Source organism: Piliocolobus tephrosceles, chromosome 8 (assembly GCF_002776525.5).
Source record: "Piliocolobus tephrosceles isolate RC106 chromosome 8, ASM277652v3, whole genome shotgun sequence".
NCBI classification, from domain to species: domain Eukaryota; kingdom Metazoa; phylum Chordata; class Mammalia; order Primates; family Cercopithecidae; genus Piliocolobus; species Piliocolobus tephrosceles.
In genome coordinates, this window is record NC_045441.1 from 143,565,277 (window position 1) to 143,583,179 (window position 17,903).

At 53.4% G+C, this 17,903-nt stretch overlaps 1 long non-coding RNA gene across 1 annotated transcript in view; it reads right to left on the minus strand.

Moving 5' to 3' along the window:
- LOC111551528 overlaps window positions 1-12,712 on the minus strand; it is a 29,167-nt gene extending 16,455 nt beyond the window's left edge. Inside the window, exon 1 of the long non-coding RNA XR_002734390.2 lies at window positions 12,627-12,712. This is a non-coding gene — a long non-coding RNA (uncharacterized LOC111551528). The remainder of the gene's footprint in view (window positions 1-12,626) is intronic.
- Window positions 12,713-17,903: the final 5,191 nt, after the last annotated feature.

Below are 17,903 nucleotides of genomic sequence, written 5' to 3' on the forward strand. Positions count from 1 at the left end.
CAACCGCAGAGTTACACAGTCACAAATCCTAAAACATTCACTGTCTGGCGCTTTCCTGACGTTTACCTGCCCCTGCCCCGAACCCGCCACCACGTGGAGCTGATTCCTGGGGAGCGATAGATGGTGTCTCTTTCGCTCCTTAATAAGACACGATTCCACAGGGTCGGGGTCCCTCCCTGTGACCTCACTTAGCTCCCGGCTGACCCAATCAGCTCACCTCCTCCACCGAGGGAACCCTGCCATTCTCAGTGGGGGGAGCATCGTCTGACCAGCACGCTGAGGAATGCCAGCCGTCCACGGGCTGTCATCTGATCCCTCACTCACAGAGGAATCCTTTGTGGGGATCAGAGTCATTGATCTTCATAAAAACAGTCAAATTCTTGTGATCTTGGCAGTACCTCACGAAACACAACCTACACCACATCAGCCTTGAACATTGTCTCCTCGAAGCTTGTGGACGGATTTTATTCCGTATTAAAAATGATAAAATGGAAGGTGTGGCATGTTAGATAACTGCATCAGCTACAGACCATCACTTTCTTTTTTTTTTTTTTTTTTGACACGGAGTCTTGCTTTGTGGCCCAGGCTGGAGTGCAGTGATACAATCTTAGCTCACTGCAACCTCCGCCTCCTGGGTTCAAGCAATTCTCCCGCCTCAGCCACCCGAGTAGTTGGGATTACAGATATGCGCCACCACGCCCAGCTAATTTTTGTATTTTTACTAGAGACGGGGTTTTGCCATGTCGTCCAGGCTGATCTCGAACCCCTGACCTCAGGTGATCCACCCACCTCGGTGTCCCAAAGTGCTGGGATTACAGGGGTGAGCCACCGTGCCCGGCCCAGACCGTCACTTTCGTGTGTGGTTGCCAAAAAGCCTCCGTCAAAAAGAATATGTAGATTTACCTACAGGCCCAGGAAAGGGGCCTGGTGAAGTGAATGATGGCCTTCCCACGGGACGGCCCACTGTGCAACCATCACAAATCATGCCGACGAAGGGAAATATGTATGAATCTTAAGGGGGAAAGGTTAGAAAAGATCCTATCTACCAGCAAAAGAAAGAAAACGTGGACTTTATAAGGTCATCATGCAGAGTAGGGGCTTTGGAAATGTGCTTGATCCCTTCATGGCTCTAGAGCAGCTATTCCGCCTCGGACTCCCATCACAAAAACCGCATTCGGGGTCTGTGGCCTGCAGTACCCCGTGGATCACCACACGCTGCTGTTTCTCACATTGGCTCAAGTTTCAGGGTGAGCGTGGGCATCAGTGCCACGAGGAATGAGGTGCGTTCGACTCTCCTGAGCACTCCCTGAAGGAGACAGACCGACCAGGCCTCCCAGGTTTTCGTCTTGGCAGTGGCCGTCCGTCTGGCTGGCCCGTCCATGTCTATGTCCGTGCACTGGCGGTTCTGAAGCTTCATTGTGTGTAAAAATCACAGGGGAAAAATGCAGCTTCCCTGGCCCCTGCTACCAGGGACTCTGATTCTGAGGGACCGGACTGGGAGCGGGTTTCTTCCTTAACAAGTTCCCTGGAATTCAGACGCTGGTGGCCTAGCGACTGCCCAAGAAACACTGCTGGGAGCCGGTGGGCTCCCCAACATGGCAGGCCAGAGGTCTCTCACTCCACACGCATTTCTGCATTTCTGCTGTTAGAGTCATTCTTTTGTGGAAACAGCAACCTGGGCTGGTCCCCATCACTGAGACAGAATTCATGGGCTCAGATGAGGCCTAAACAATGATACATCAGTCTCGTCCACTCCACAGCACCGATTTTTCTGAGATTTAACGAGAGCCGACTCACTGGGAATATCTCCGGAGCAAGGAATTAAACGCCTGACCAGAGCCTAAAAGTGGAGGACAGAGGCCTGCACCCCTGGCTACCCACTGCAGCTGCTTCGGCCAAGCCATGCGGCATTTCTGCCTCGACCCGTGGAAACCATCCCGTGGTAGAGGGAACAACGGTCCCAGAGACATCCACGTGTGGATCCCTGGAACGCGAGCATGCGTCAGGTTCCACGGCAGAGGATGACTGTTGCTCATCGGTGTCCCTGAGACCAAAGATTCTCCTGGATCCTCCAGTGGGTGAATGTCATCCCAGGTGCTTCTGGTGAGGAGGGCGGGAGAGGAGTTGGAGGAAGGGCCGTGCTGCAAGGCGCAGTCAGAGAGATGCTGCTGCAGGCTGCAAGACAAAAGGGGCCCGAGCCCAGGGAGGTGGGAGTCCTCCAACCTGGAAAAGGCAAGAAAACAGGGCTCCCCTGGAGTCCCCAGAAGGATCCAGCATCCTGACACCTGGTCGTAGCCCAGTGAGACCTGTAGTGGACTTTTGAACTGTAGAACTCTCGGATGATAAATTTATGTTGTCTGTAGCCATTAAGTTTGTGGTAATTTACCATAATAGTAGCAAAAGAAAACTCCCACAGCCCTTGCTCACTTGAGGACCTGCTGCAAAGCTGGGGAGAGCAAGGAGGCAGGAGGCTTCACCCCCTCCGTCTTTTCTGTTTTAGGGCCTGCACATTTCATTGTTCCTTGTTGATTTCTATCCTTATTGATCACAGTGATTTAGGGTAATATGAGCATCAAAGTGCTTTTTTGAAGACTGTTTGCTTCTTGCCAGTTTTATAGTGACTCAATAGAATAAGACCAGTAAATGTATTGATGGCAGAAATTAGCAATGTCCTTAAATGCTTTCACAGGGCAGACAAACAGACGTCTTAGTCTTCGTGGTAGAGCTGAGTCCAAGGCAGTATCTTCAAAGGTGTATTAAGGTACTTTTGTGTCATCGGCTCTCAATGCCTCCTTTTGAAGGACTCGCTCGTTCCCCTGGCAGGTGAGTAAGCAGCTCACAGGGACCCCATGACCAAAGCCTGCAAGGGGCAGAGCCAGGCTCCAAACCCAGGCCCTGCACATGGCTCTCACACTCTGTCACGCCATACCCAGAGCGTCAGTGCCTCTAATCGACCAACATTTCAGTTCCCACAGTTCAAAATGGGCCTTACAGAACTTCAAAGCATTGATAATCCAGACATCTGCTTGGTAAATCCTTCATCATGGAATGTGATGAAGGCAACTTCAGACCAACAAACTGGTGTCTGAGTTGTCACACATCCTGAAATTGGAGACATCCAGTGAAAAGAGATTTGTCTAGTAAAAGTAATGTGTGACCCAAAGGACTTGTCGAGAAAGTTCCAGTGGGAAGGACTTTGCTGCTCCAACACGAGTTATTTTCTCCCAGGACCTTTTCAACCTGCCAGTCGTACACTTCCTGGACATTTCACCAAATGAAGAGGGAAAGGAAAACAAACAACAAAAAAGCTTTCTTTAAGTAGCTTTAAACTTGGCACTAGACAGGCAGACTCAAATTCACTGGCTTCTGCACTAAATCTGTCTCCAGACATCTCTGTTAGGTTCTGTAACTAAATTGCCAACTAATAATATTTATGCTCTTTCTTAAACAAAGAAAATAGGAGCTGTTAGCAAGGACAGGACAGGGCAGGGCAGGCAAGCCGAGCCGGTTTCTGGTGCAGACACAGCCCAGAGCCAAGCTTCAAAAGGACAGCTCTGCCTGGGCCCTCAGAGACACGCAGCTGCGTCAGTTTGGACTCTGGGTGGTGCTGGATTGTGGATAATTTGAGGGAACGACCAGCACATTAAGGAGGCTGGGAATGCCGGGGTTCTGGTGGGCTGGCGTCTCTGAGCCCGACGACCTCTCAGCCACCATTCAGCCTGACCCAGGACAGGCCTCCACCCTCCCATGTGCTCAACTTCTCACTCAGCAGAGACACACAGCTTCAGCCAATGCAGCAGCACCATGCGCCCACCAGATGCCTAGTGTGGTACGTCTTGGTCGTAAATTAGATCCTTAAACAAAAATGTAAGCATACAAAAACACGGCCTCACCCAAAACACCCAGAAGGTAAACGTGGCAAACGCGCTCTCAGCCGAACGCCCTTTTGACTGCGAGCCCTTTTGCAGCTGTTACCCCATTTGATTTTTAGAACAGTCCCAGGAGGCAGCTGTGGCATGGGCACCAGTCAGGGCTCCACTGGAGGGCACCGAACCGCAAGGAACCAGGGCCAGAGCCTCAACCTTCCAGCAAGGTGGCCGTAGGGGAACACACGAGGATGACAGCTGGGAGACTTCAGTCCAAGTCCCTGCTCTGTCCCTTCATCCCCAGACCTGGGTTTTCTTATCTGTAAAATACATGGAGGGCCTGCGGTGATGCAGACACAGCACGAGAACACCGCTTCTCAAGTTTTATGGCATGTTTTTTAAAAGGCAACGTTCCAGACCCTATGTCCAGGGTTTTGTTTTTTTGTTTGCCTGTTTGTTTTTTGACGGAGTCTCGCTCTGTCGCCCAGGCTGGAGTGCAGTGGCACAATCTCAGCTCACTGCAAGCTCCGCCTCCCAGGTTCATGCCATTCTCCTGCCTCAGCCTCCCAAGTAGCTGGGACTACAGGCTCCCGCCGCTATGCCACTACGCCTGGTTGTTTTGTATTTTTCAGTGGAGATGGGGTTTCACTGTGTTAGCCAAGATGGTCTCGATCTCCTGACCTCGTGATCCGCCCGCCTCAGCCTCCCAAAGTGCTGGGATTACAGGCATGAGCCACTGCGCCCAGTCGTCCAGGGGTTTTGATGACTATTTCTGAGACGAAACCTAGAAATCCACGTTTTAGCAAGCTTCTAGGCACTTCTGACGCAGGTGGTTCAGACTACTCTCAAAGCCTGGAAACTTTGGAGAGCAAAAGTGAGGTGATTAATGATTAAACTAGGGCAACAGCATAGCCTGAGGCTGACATAAGCGAGCTTCAATGGAAGATCACAGGAAGGTGCCAGCCATGCTTTCGGAAGACGTTCCTTTGTGTCATTGGAGGAATGGCGTTGGCTGATCTGGTCAGGGATTGGACTCATGCCCGTCATAAACATCAGAAGAAGGTTTACTATCAGCTGTGGATTAAAACTCAAAGGCCAGAGATCAGGCTACTGTTCTTCCCCATGAGTGCAAACGCTTTTCCCCTGCATCAGTTGGCTCCAGTAGGCTGATTATTTTAAGGGCAAAGTCCCGCACTCTCCTTTTTATTATTACCCTGTTTCCTGAAAGAATAAGAAGCAACAGCACATTTGAGTGACCTTTTATCATCCTAAGATGCGGCTCTTTAGCCTCTCTTTGGGGCACAGTCAACCGTGTCCAATATCCATTCTGCCTGTCCTCCTCAGTCAGGAAAAACCAAGTTGGAGCTCTCTCTGTGACCATCTGGAATCAAGATTCTGTGTCCCAGCCCCTCATGCAGTGAACTGTGTCCACATCAAAGTTCAGAACATGGGATGGAAGTAGACTTGGCCTGGGCACCTTCTTGGAAGTGCTCCAAAAGAGAAGGGCATAATCTTTCTTCCTCCCTGCTGGCTTGAACAGGAATGTAAGAGCTGGCACCCTGGCAGCTCTCCTGGGCTATGAAGCAACCTTAGGAATGGAAGCCAAGCACAGTGGAACAGAGGGTTAAGGAGGAACCCAGGTCCCTGCCCCAGGGGCACGTCTCAGCCAAGGATCGAATGTTTCCGGGCCTCCTGACTGTGACAGAGAAGTCTTCTATCCTTTTCACACTGCTGTTAGTTGAAATTATTCTTTGCTTGCTGTTGTAACTAATTCTGACAGACACACCTTGCCTGTTCCCTCCTCTGTCAGCCGAGGCTGGGGAACAGAAGAGAAAATCAGGATGCCACTGCAAGAGCAAGAGATCCCGGGGTGGTCACGGGAAGAGATCCACCGGGGCAGGTTCCCAGAATTCCTTTTCTCCACTATAATTCCATTCGTCAGCCATGTACGAGGCACCTGTCATGTAAGCTCAGTCGCTGGAGATGAAGGCACTTCACAAACTCAACGCCTTTTGCAAATGTACCCACTGTCTCTCTCAACAGCCATGCTAGGTGGCCCAGCAGGGACAGCAAATGCATTGGGCACTGAGATCAGGCTCCCTGTCAACCGTCAGTGGGCACGTGCTCGGTATTGCACTGTGCATGGAGAATGCCAGGCCACCATGCAAGCCTCTGACGGAGGCAAAGCGACTGCACCCCATCACCTCCGGGCCCAGCATCACTGAGGATCCCCAGAAGTGTGACTCCTGCGGTGACATTCAGACTCACCACCACCTCAAACGACCCCACCTCTGAAGCCATCAGCTCTAACTTCACCTCCGTGCTTCTAGACCCACCGAGGCACCCAGCACCCCCTCAGCCCGCTCCAGCCTCGCTTCCTTTCCAGCCTCTCCCAGAGTCCCCGGCCCAGCACCGAGGGCTCTCTTGCACCCTGCTCTGTGCGCACCTCCTTGCCACGTAGGTCTGTTCCGAAAGCTTCAGTCACATGGGTGCCACTGCCATCCCTGCTCCGGCCCAGGGCTCACGGGGCCTAGCAGTGCTGCTGCCATCCTCAGAGAGTTGTTCTGTCCTCCTGCTCTAGGCTGCCAGGCCTCTGCCCTCTTCAGCTGGAGCAACAGGGCTTCCCCCGGTGCACAGAGCTAATGAGAAAGCCAGAGTGAAGCCCACATTCAGCCTTCCTACACCTCTCTCTCTCTCTGTCCCTTTGTCTGCCTCTCTCTGTCTCTATCTCTTTCTATCCCTCTCTTTCTCTGTCTCTCTTGCTTGCTCTGTCTCTCTGTCTCTGTGTCTGTTTCTGTCTCTGCCTCTCTCTGTGTCTGTTTCTCGTTTCTGCCTCTCACACACACCCCTCCACCCCACCCTGTCTGTGCCCCTCAGCCCTCAGTGGCCCAGGGCCCCACTCTTCTTCTGTTTGTAGTCAGCCCCTCCTACCTGCTGGGTCCTGTCCCATTTCCTCCAGGCCCTTGGTCCATTGATTCTCTTTTTACTCCAGCCTATCCCTTTCAATTTATTATTTTTAATAAGCAGAGAAATATTCCCAAGACTCTAATCTTAAAAAGAAAAGAAAAGAAAAAATTCTAACCTAGAAACACATCCCCCTAAACGTGGCCCTGTGACTCCCTCCCAGAGCAGGCAGCGAATCCTCCAGAAACTGCCCCCGGGGGCTGGCTTCCTCCCGTCTCTGCTTTCCTGGCCCTGCAAATCTTCCCCCCAAGGGAGCCAGGGTGCTGCTGGGCCCCTCTCTAATGTGCCTTCTCAGTGGCATGAGACACAGCCGGGCACCCTCCATGAGGGCGGTCTCCTCTGTGACCAAGTCTCTCTGGCTTCTCGTCCTGTTTTGCCACCTGCTCTCCTCCTGGCTCTGTCCTCACTGGTTCCCTGAAAGCAGAGCCTGAGGCCGAGCTTGTCTCTGCCGCTTGCTGGGAAGTCCCAAGGAGGGGTGGGGAAGGCCAGGAGGCTGATTAGGCAAGTACGCAGCGTCGAGGTCCCACCTGGCCACTGAGGGCTCCAAACACAGCTGGCTGTGCTCTCTCGCAGGGCTGAGAGCCCCCCTGAGCTACTGAGGCCCAAGGTGGCCCATCAAGAGGACAAAGAGGGGAGAGCTCCTCACCATCCTCAGTCCAAGGCCCGCTCCTAGGACTCTTCTGTAGCAGCACTAGGTGCTGGGCGCGTCCCAAATCCACAGCAGCAGCAGCAAGCCCAGGGCAGAAGCAGCCAGCACCTGGGGCCTGAGGCACATGCTGTGTGCTGTGCCCCAGGGGTCCCAAGACCAGATCACCTCGGTGGTGTCTGGGGTGACTTGGGGAGCCAAGAGGCCAGGAGACAAGTGAAGGCTGAAAGGGCCCAGGGCAGGGCCAAGGGGGGTCTCCCCATAAACAGTGACATCACCCAGGCCCTGCCCCCATTCTTCCTGCCCATGCCAGTCTCTCAGCTCCGCACTTATACGTGCCATCCACAGGGACCTCAGCTTCACACGTCAGAAACTAGGCCCAGGGCGGTGGTTCCCGCAAAACTTAGAAACAGAAGTGCCACGTGACCCCTCAGTTTCACTTGTGGGTCTCTCCCCCAAAGGACTGAAAGCAAGGACTTGAGGAGTTTGCACAGCCACATCACAGCAGCACCCACAACAGCCAAGGGTGGAGGCAACCCACGTGTCCGTCAGTCAATGAGGGACAAACGCAGTGTGCCCCACACATGCAGGACAACAGATTAGTCAGCCTTAAAAAGAAAGGCAATTCGGACACATGGCACAACACAGAAGAGGCTTGGCGTTATTACGCCGAGCAGGGGGAGCCAGCCACAGGACAAGCACTGTGCGATCCCACTACATACCCCCAGGGCAGTAAACCCACGGACACAGAAAGTAGAAGGGTGGGTGTCAGGGTGGGTGTCAGGGCTGGCAGAGGGGAATGGGGAGTTAGTGTTGAAGGAGGACAGGGCTTACTTTCGTGACAAGAAAGCCCTAGAGAGCCGGTGCAGAACATTGCGAGTATACTCAACTGTAGAGCTAAAAATGATTCAGATGGTAAATTTTCTTATGTGTATTTTACAAAAAATTTTTAAAAACAAAGCTGCACTCATCTCTCCCTCCAGGCTTGCCCCTTGTCTGCATGTCTCACTCCTGGATGGCACCCCCGTGCTCCTGGTGGCCAGGCCAGGGGTGGGCCATCTTGACTCACTGCCCCCCAGCCAGTCCCAAGTCCTGCATCTCCACCCCAGTGGTGGCTGTCCTCCCCCATCCTTGGCACAGCACCCTTCCCTCCTCACCCAGATCACCCAAAAGCTTCCCAGCAGCTTCCAGCTTCTTGTCCGTTGCCATCCGTGTCGTTGCCCCAGCCGTCTATAACTTTCTGATGTTTACATCTTACCATTTAGTTATGTTCTGTTTAAAGCCCTCCTGCAGCCCCCGATGGCCTCAGGATCAAGTTCAAACCCTCAGCATGGCCCAGGGCCTCTCCGTCCCTCCCTCTGCAGGCCCAGCTCCTGGATGCTCCCTCCTCTCACCCGTCCCAGGGGTTGGCACTATTCTGCCCTCTGTGCAGAGTACCCACCCCTGCCTGCATCAGCTTATCATCCTCAGAAGCATCTCTGGCCTTAGGGAGAGAACATCCCCAGCCTGTCGCCTCTGCAGGGCTGGATAAGCTCATAATGTCCTCTGCCCGCCTCCGTCACGGGGCTAGTTTGCCCTCAATAATGAGGCCGGAGAGGGAGAACGCCGTCTGTCCATTTAAGCGTTGGACACGTGGAGGCTGAAGCAGCCAGGGGGTGAGCATCATTTTCTCATTCACCTCGAAAGTGCAGGATGAGCCCTGCAAACCCAAAGGCCCCGGCATAGCCAGGTGTCTCCTTGAGAGTAAAGATCTTTTTCATGTGACTTAAAAGAAATTTACAAGGCTTCAGAGACCTAATGTGCTCCTAAAACTTGAAAGCCACTCTTGATAATAAGCCTTAAGAAAGCTCACTCATTTATGAAGCCAAAGGAAAAGAATGGAATTTAAAAGATCTGTGGGTAGAGCTCTTTTGAAAACCTTGATACATTAGTCCGCTCTCACACTGCTAAGAAGAAATACCCAAGATCGGGTAGTTTATAAAGGAAAGAGGCTTAACTGACTCATGGTTCTGCAGGGCTGGGAAGGCCTCAGGAAACACGATCATGATCAGGATGGAAGGGGAAGCAAACACATCCTTCTTCACGTGGTGGCAGCAAGAAGTGCAGAGCGAATGGGGGGAAAGCCCCTTATAAAACCATCAGACCTCGTGAGAACTCACTCAGTATCATGAGAACAGCATGGGGGTGTCAATCACCTTCCACTGGGTCCTTCCCACCGTGCATGGGGATTATGGGAACTAGAGTTCAAGATGAGATTTGTGTGGGGACTCCGCTAAACCATCTCACTCAATGAGAAGGGAAAAAAGTGAATGATGTTATTTAGGTATCTGTTCATGTATTTAACGAACATGTGTTAAGCACCAAGTGTATGCCAGGAACAGAGGCTCCAGCAGGCAGTTTCCTGATTTCAGGTACTAATGATCTGACAAGGGAAACAGCCTTTCTTGTTTCAGCACAAAGTTATCAAAGGCTTCTGTGTTCTGATCACCTGGGTGTAGAACAACACTCAAGGCAAAGTCCTTACTTTCGTAATTTTGAGTTTTTGTCTGCTAAGGAAGTATGACGATACAAAATAAGATTCGGTAAATAATTTCATTCCATTGCAGATGGTAATCAGTGGTGTGGAAGAAAAAAATAAGGTGAGGTGAGTGGGTGAGTGGGTGAGTGGGTGGGGGACCCTCACTGAGTAAATGGCTTTGGAGCTGGAACTGAGTGATGTGGATAAAGCCATTTTAATGGCAGGGAACTAGGGTTCTAGGCAGAGGGAAACCCACATGCATGGGCGATGCCAACCTTGTCACGTTTGGGGAACAGGAAGAGATACGGCCTGCTGGGAGCAGGTGGGGCTGCGTGGTTTGGGCCTATCGCCCACGTCGAGACTTTAGGATTTGTTCTGGGGAAGCTGGGAGGCCAAGAGAGAGCTTGGGGCTTAGGACAGGGCAGTGTCAGGCCCTGATTTGTGTTTCAAAGCTCACTGGCTGCTCTGTGCAATAGAGGATGGGGAACAGCTGCAGCAGGGAGCCCACCAGAGGCTATCCACACACTCCAGGTGAGTGATGCCCAGGGGCTTACTGCGGCGAGGAGAGGCCCCATCCAGGTGTGTTTTGGAGAAAGAGACAGTCCTGCTGCTTGGTGTGGATATGCAGCATGGGAGGCATTGAAGAATAAAGGACGCTTTTCAGGTGCTGCCTGAACAACTGGGCAAAAGGCAGTGCCATTTACTTGGATGTGAGAACCTAGAGAAAGTCGAGCTTCTGTTTTGTACAGTTGAAGAGGCCTTTGGATATCAAGTGGAGATGCACCATTAGTTACACAGTCAAGTCCAGAGTTCCAGGCTTGTAGACTGCAGAAGCTGCGAAAGATGGCATTGAAGCCTCGGAAGAGACAAGAGCGTGTGGAGGGACTGTGATCGCTGGGCACCCTTCCACAGGGCGTAGGAACACAGGCCCTGGCAGTCGGAGATGCACAGAAATGACGGTACTGGAACTGGGTCGAGAAGAACACGAGATCTTTAGCAAGTGGAGGAGCGACAGCGTGCTGCAGGCAGATGGAAGGCTAAGCGGAGACAGGAAGAATAAGATGTATACTTCACGTGTAAAATATCTGGAAGCTTATCAGGGATGGAATGTTCTAGAGAGACCTAAGGGATTTATGCCACCCTAGGGAGTGTCACCTTGATCCCATAGCCAGTGGAGTACCAGGGACATCTTTGTTTTTGTTTCTTAATTGACACAAGAACGTAGTGGACCTGTTAGCATCTTGTTCAAATATTGCTGGTTACATGTTGACTCTTGCTCAAAGAGGAATGCACACAGGCCCAGGTACTGCACACCCCTAGAATCTTCAGCATAGTGTAAATCCTGTGAAACACGGGCAGCACTTTGTGAGCATGGACACACCAGACCTGTGTGGTGGATGGCTCCGGGCCCCGACTCTAGGTTCCAAGGCACCGGGTTCCACTCCCAGCTCGGTCACCTATGACCAATAATGTGACGTTTCTCCCCACACCGTGCCTCGGGTGAAATGGGGTTACAACGCCCTACGCCTCCCAGGAAAGACAGAGGGAAAGAACCCAAGAGAAGCACACACAGTGCCTTGAACGTGGCGTGCCCCTGACTTCAGCTGCTACATACAGTGTCACACCCAGAATCGCATGGTCTCTAACCTGTAGTCCACGTCTGCCTCTTGTTCGCTTCTAATTACCAGGTACTTTGACAGGTCTCCGGTGTGACATTTAGATTCTGAAATGAAGTGGAACCGAGGGTGTGTCTGTGGCTTGGCACCTGTCCCTGAGTCCAGGCCTGGTTTGGTGACCAGCGTCCCTGGTCACTGTGGAGCCATCAGTGGCATGGGTTCTCATTCAGCTTCGGGGCTCAGGCCTCCCACTCCTGCCAGGATGAGGAACTCTTCACCCACCTTATCTACGTCATAGCAGCACACACCATCTAGCTCCTGCGATGACCCAGCGGAGGGGACTGAGGGGCAGATCTCAGGATACGATACAGGTCCCCAGGGTTTCCAGGACTCCCCTGAGAAGCTGGGGCTCCCTCAGCCTCTGACAGGGGCTGCAGCTGTCATTAATGCGCAGTGGGTTTTTGTGTCATCCCACTTCAGCCCACGTGCACCTACGTCCACCGACTCAAGCTACTGACTGGACAGAATGCAGGAAGCAGGCCAGAAGAGGTTGTGCGGATGGAGCTCCTGCAGACGCCATGTTCCCTGGGAGCAGTCTACCTGGGACAGGCCCATGGGAGCCCCAAAGCAGATCCTGCTCACATGGAAGTTCAGCACTGGGAAGCCTCGTGCCCCGCAAGGCCCTGGGATGTTCAGCCTCTGCCTGGCCTCACCAGCATCACCCCAGGCACCAAACACATTCTCCCGATCCCCACATGCCGCATGCCACGTCCTCAGGATAAGTTCGAGGCAGCAAGAAGTGGGGCCTGGCTTGCTGCCCTGGCCCCGCTGCCCTCTGCACACCCCAGCGCATTTTCCCCATCAACACAGTCTCCTTCTGAATCTCGCATTCTAGGAGACTGTCTTAGCCTGTGCAGCAGGCTGCTATTGCAAAATACCACTGACTGTGCGGCTTATAAACCACACATTTATTTCTCACGGTTCTGGAGACTGAAGCCTCAGCACAGGGTGCCGACCTGCTCAGGCTCTGGTGAGGGCCTCCTCCAGGCTGGGGGACAGAGGGCTTCCTGCTTGTCCTTAAGTGGCAGTAGCACGATGGCGCTCTCCCAGCCTCTTTCTTTTTTTTTTTTTTTTTTTTCTTGAGACGGAGTCTGGCTCTGTCGCCCAGGCTGGAGTGCAGTGGCCGGATCTCAGCTCACTGCAAGCTCCGCCTCCCGGGTTTACGCCATTCTCCTGCCTCAGCCTCCTCCCAGCCTCTTTCAAAACAGCACTAATCCCATGCCTGAGGGCTCCACCCTCTTGACCCAATCACTTCCCAGAGGCCCCGCCTCCTAGCACCATCACCGTGGGTTTCAACATCAAAACTCTGGGAGGACACGAACATTCGGTCCATGGCAGGTATCAGGATCCCATTAGCAACCCTGTCCGGCTCCATGAGGATCCCATTAGCAACCCTGTCCGGCTCCATGAGAGGCTGGCCGACACGTCCGAGTGGGCGGGTGGATCAAGTTGTGGGCTCTGTCTGCCCAAGGAGCTGCCTCAGGGCTCCACCCTGCCCCTGCCCCTGCCCCAGCCCAGAGGAAGGGTGGGGCCCAGACACCTAAGGAATGTGTGAAGAGGAGTCCCCACCCTTGTACCCGAGTGGGGCAGAAGAGAAAACTGCACCTCCACTAATACAAGTGTGACCCAAGTATCCAAGGCCTCACCAGTGTGGGGGAGCAATACCATGCCACAGCTCCATCCAGAGCTCCCTGGCTCCTCAGCCCCCAGCTCCTAGCCAAGGACCTTGCCTCGGTTTCCTCCCCTGTAATTGCTGGGACTTCCCAGGGGTGCCTTACTTTTATGCAAAACCACATTTCTGACATCCTTCAAACGCCCACTGCGCACAGAAAGGCTCAGCACTCCCACAGCACTCACCACACTGGAAAACCAGGCAGCCTTCCTTCCAAATGCAGGAGGAGATGCTGGTGATGGCCGTAGTGGCCCAGCTGTGACCCCGGTGCACACCACGGCTGAAAGCTCGGTGTCTGTCCTCTCCCTCCCTTGCCCTCTCCTTTACTAGCAATGACATTTAGGGGACTGACCAGTTCTAGGCCTGAGTCTACTCTCAGCCAGTGTGGAGGTGTCTTCTTTGTCATCAACGATTAGTTGGAGAGTCCGGATTTAGACCCCTGTGCACCTGGCATTCTCCTGGAAGCAAATCCTGTCTGCGACAAGGAAACCAGAGCCATTCTCCCAGGGAGAGGGAGGTGGCTGCAGGGAGGCTGGAGCTGTGGACAGAGTGGGGGACAGGCAGGCCCAGGTCCTCAAGAGGAGATGAAGGGGGTCAGGTGCTTGATGAGCCCACTTCAAAACGCACTCCATTTCTGAACTCCCAGCTTCACACGCTCCAAATTGCTAATCGTGCAAGCCAGCTGAGTGCTTCCTAAAGGGCACTGAGGATGCAGGGGCCCTGGACCTACCGGGACACACCTGCGGTCCAGCGTCTCGAGGGCCCAGCCTGCCCGAACTCTTCTGCCCACCCCTCAGCTGCTGCCCATGTGGCTATGCAGCGGGGAGCACCTCCAGACTCCAGAGGAGCCAGGTCTCCAGGAATGAGGGGAACTGGGAGAAGAAAGAGCCAGGTTGTTTCAAAGCTTTCCCACCCAATGCACCACTTCTTTTCTGTTTAACCTGTATGGAAACTATGGCAAAATCAGAGTTCGGTAACTCTCTGTCTTCGGGTTACATATCTGCCTTTAGGAGATTTAAATGCTGAGTCACCGTCATGAAATTCTTGACTCGATTATACGGAATCAACTTGTATGAGGCATCTGGAAATTTCTTTTGAGAGGTCAGAAGCAGAAAAATAAAACAGCATTCTCTGTTTCCCATGATTCATAAAACCATTAGCAATTCTCTGTAAATTGCTCAGAAACCAAAGATGAGCGGTGGGTTTCTCAGCCACCCAGAGAGGGGCTGAGGGGCTCAGGACCCCTCCCCAGGCCCAGTTCCAACCTGGGGTAAGGCTCCCAGACACGGGCCCTTCCTCTCCATCTCCTCGGCGGTCCCCTGGCCTCAGCGCCACATTGGGACTGCCCCATGCTGGGGCTCTCCCACAGGCTGGCCCAGGTACTGTTCACCTGCTCACTCTCGGGGCTCAGCAGCGTGTGCTGCCTGATGACATCAACGTCTCTGTCCCATGGGGCCTCACAGAGCTCCCCAAGAACTGCGTGTTTCCAGAAGAAGGGATCGGAGGTCCAGAGAAGTGACTGGGAGTCCAGGGCCCCCATGTCCTCAGCTCAGGCCTGGACACCCGCTGCTGCCTGGGCTCTGTGTCCATCCATAAGCATGTCCCGGCTCCTCTTACCTGCCAGGGGACCATCTTTGTGGGGGACCCACCGGACAGGACAGTCGGGAAGGGTCCTGCCTTCAGGCAGCTTCTCACGTAGTGGGAAGACAGACCAGAAAAGAAAAGAAACACACAGTGAGGCCTCAGAACTGCGGACACAGTGAGAATGTGCATGCCTGAGGGCATCTCACCTGGCTGTGGAGGTGAGATGCGTGGGGCAGCTTCTCTGAGGGGACGTGACTGAATCTAGGCCAGGATGACGAATCTGACCAGAGCCCTGGGTTGGAAGAGGTGGTGAGCGATGAGGCTGGAGACGCCGAGCCCAGCTGCTCTGTGTCTCTCACAGACCTGATGTAGCAGGGACACAGTGTCCATGCCCAAGGTGCGGTGCTCCGTGAGGACGGCCGGCCCGCTGTGGACATCTCCCGAGCCTGTCGTGTGCTGCTCGGGGTGAGGACAGGGCTTCAGGGGTTGCACACATCAGCTCAGGCTCCATAACAACGTCCCACAGACTGAGGACTCACACAGGAAATTCATTCTCTCATTCATTCTGGAGGCTGGAAGTTCAAGACCAAGGCTAGCAGGGTTGCTGCCCTCGGAGGCCTCCTGTATTCGTTAGTCTGTTTTCATGCTGCTAATAAAGACATTCCTGAGACTGGGTAATTTATAAAAGAAAGAGGTTTAATGAACTCACAGTTCCACGTGGCTGGGGAGGCCTCCCAATCATGGCAGAAGTGAACGAGGGGCAAAGGCACGTCTTCCATGATGGCAGGCGAGAGAGCTTGTGCAGGGGAACGCCCCTTTATAAAACCATCAGATCTCGACAGACTTATTCACTACCGAGAACAGTATGGGGGAAACCGCCCCAGTGATTCAATTACCTCCACCTGGCCCCACCCTTAACACATGGGGATTCTTAGAATTCAAGGTGAGATTTGGGTGGCAACACAGCCAAACCCTAGCCCCTCCTCCTCCAGCTGGTAGATGGCATCCTCTCCCTACCTCCTCACACGTCTTCCCACTCTTCAGCTGGTAGATGGCATCCTCTCCCTACCTCCTCACAGGCCTTCCCACTGCATGTGTCCGTGTCTAACCTGCTCTTCCCATATTGCACTAAGGTCCACCCATATGACCCCAACTTAACTCAGTTGCCTCTTGAAAGACCCCATCTCCAAATACATTCTGAGGTCCTGGGGATCAGGATTTCCACAGATGGATTTGAGGAGATGCGATTCAGCCCATAACAGGTGTTACATGGTTTTAATCCACCCACAAACCCTGCAAAACCTTCAAGCTTGACTCTCCTGGGGTCGAAGGGGATGCATCTTGCCCTAGTTCCCTCAGCCAGAAGTGGCCAAGTCACCTCTGATTCCCTAATGACAGCTTTTCCTTCCATGTCCAGAGCAGCTGGAATGTCCTGGCAGTAACCTGAAAGGCGGTGAGTAAAGGGCCCTGGGAGCCGGTCGTTCAGTGTCTCCCAGGTGCTGAGGAGAATGTGAGAGCTCCACCCTCTTGACCCAGTCATTTCCCAGACTTCCCACCTCCTAGCACCACCACCGTGGGTTTCAAAAGAACTTTGGGAGGACACAAACATTCAATCCTCAACAGGTATCAGGATCCCATTAGCAACCGTGTTTGGCTCCATGGGAGGTTAGCTGAAAACCTTGAGGGGGCAGGTGGATCAGGAGAGGCCCCCTCCACTCAGGACGGATGCAGTAATGTCGGGGTGTTGTTCTAACACCCAGGGGTAATTCGGCACTGTTCCAGTCTCTGTCCTAAAGAACACGGAAGGAACTCAACCTCAAGATTCAAGATTCCTTAAAGATTTTCCCAGCCACCTCTGGTGACAGCAAGGATAGGGAGGGGAAGAGAGGCCCTGCTGTTTCTGAAGGCAGCTGTGTCCCTGCCTTCCCTGGAGCTGCATCAATTTTCCAATAAATTTCCCCTGCTACCAACATGAATTGGGTTGGATTTCTTCTATTTACACCCGAGAAGGAGCACTCGCTGATGCACGCTTTTCCCAGGTAACAAAGGTAAGATGACTGTGACATGGTTTATTTCCATTGTGCAGCCAGGGCCTGTGTCTTCCAGGGTCTCAAAACTCTCCAGGGAGGGGGTAGCGGCTGGGGCCACCCCTACCCAGCCTTCCATCTCCTTAGAAGCGCAGCAGGGAGGTGGCCGGGCACAGTGGCTCACGCCTGTAATCCCAGCACTTTGAAGGCCAAGGTGGGCAGATCACCTGAGGTCAGGAGTTTGAGACCAACTGGTCAACATGGTGAAACCCTGTTTTTACTAAAAATACAAAAATTAGCTGGGCATGGTGGCGGGCGCCTGTAATCCCAGCTACTTGGGAGGCTGAGGCAGGAGCATCACTTGAGCCCAGGAGGTGGAGGTTGTGTGAGGTTGCAGTGAACCGAGATCCTGCCACTGCACTGTGGGCTGGGTGACACAGCGAGACTCTGTCTCAAACAAACAAACAAACAATAAAGAAGTGCAGTGGGAGGTGTCATGAGTCAGAGACCTCGCAGGCCCCATAAGTACAGTTTTCTCCAGCAGGAGGAGGGGCTGCCATGAGATTCACAACCCCGCAATGGAAAGAGCCCCTTACAGGTGGGCGGAATGGAGGCTGTCAGAGCCAGAGGGGTGCTGTCACCAGGTGCTGTCCCCTTGTTGACCTCTGCCCTGTTTGGGGCTGAATTGCATCTCCTCCTCTCCGCATTCTTATGAGGAAGCCCTGGCCTCCAGCACCTCGGGAGGTGACCTTGTTTGGAAATAGGGCCATGCAGCTGCAATTAGCTAAGAAGAGGTCATCCTGGAGGAATGCGTCCCCTCATCTGACCGCTCCTTATAAAAGGAATACCCTGTGGAGAGAAAGGGGTGCATATGGAGGGAAGACCAAGAACAAGACACGGAGAAAGGTCGCTGCTAAGCCAAAAGGCCAAAGATGCCAGCAGTCTGCCAG